Source organism: Otolemur garnettii, unplaced genomic scaffold (genome assembly GCF_000181295.1).
Source record: "Otolemur garnettii isolate 467f Iridium unplaced genomic scaffold, OtoGar3 scaffold00022, whole genome shotgun sequence".
Taxonomy (NCBI): domain Eukaryota; kingdom Metazoa; phylum Chordata; class Mammalia; order Primates; family Galagidae; genus Otolemur; species Otolemur garnettii.
Genome location: NW_003852417.1, coordinates 18,841,334 through 18,842,564, shown reverse-complemented (window position 1 = coordinate 18,842,564; position 1,231 = coordinate 18,841,334).

Below are 1,231 nucleotides of genomic sequence, written 5' to 3'. Positions count from 1 at the left end.
CTTGGGAGGCAGAGGCAGGAGACTCGCTTGAGCCCAGGAGTTGGAGGTTGCTGTGAGCTGTGATGCCACAGCACTCTACCCTGGGGGATAGCTTGAGCCTCTATTTCAAAAAAAAAAGAATTCATAGATTCAAAGCTGGGCATGGTGGCTCACACCTGTAATCCTAGTGCTTTGGGAGGCCAGTATAGGAGGGAGGGATTGCATGAGGCCAGGAGTTTGAGACCAACCGAAGCAACAACAAGACAACCCCTGCATTTGTACAAAAAATAAAAAAATTAGCCAGGTGTAATGGTTTGTGCCTACAGTCCCTGCTACTAAGGAGACTGAAATAGGAAGATCTCTTACACCCAGGAGTTTAAGGTTAGAGTGAGCTATTATGCCACTACACTACTCAGGGTGACACAGCAAAACTCTCAAAAGAAAAAAAAAGGACACAAACTGCATGATATAAGCAAAGGTTACATACATGTTAGCCTATAGAAAAGAAAAACAGCAAACATGATAGCTATCTTCATTTATTTGAAGTGAAATCACATGGAGGATCAAACTTTTGCAAGAGGTAGCAGTGGCAGGGGAAGGTTTCAGGATAACACAGGAAAACACTAACAGTATCAGCTGTGCAGTGGGCTGCCCTGGGACTCCTGGAGCTTCCCTGCGACAGACAGTTGGCAGAAAGGCATTAGAAGGAGCTCATATATCACATGGTGGCCATTAGCATATAATACTTTCCAATCCTGAAATCCTATAATTCCACAATAGATTAAGATAATATTGTTCTTTAATGTGACTTCTAGAGCCAACACTAGTTCCTAATTAAGTTTTTAAAAAGAAATGAATTCTATCATGAACCACATAAATAAAACAAAGCTAAAATGGCAAATGCTATTTTCTTTTACCAAAACAATGGAATAAAAATTGGCAATGTGCCTAGCACAGTCATTAAAAACATCTTCAGTTACAATTAGAAAAAACTGAAATGTCACCCAAGTCAGCTTAGAAAATGGTAGTCCAGATACAGCATTAATAAGCAAATAGCAAAAACAGTCAATCTTTTAAATGTACAGAAAAAAGAGAGCATATTATAAATATTCCCTCCTTCCTCAAAAACTATGGAAAATAGGTAGCCAAAGTAACAATGTTATCTCTGAGTTCTGATCTAATTTTGATCTAGTTTTCAGTTAGTTGATTTAAACAAAAATTTTAGCATTCTGAGAAAAGTTTTTTTTTTTTT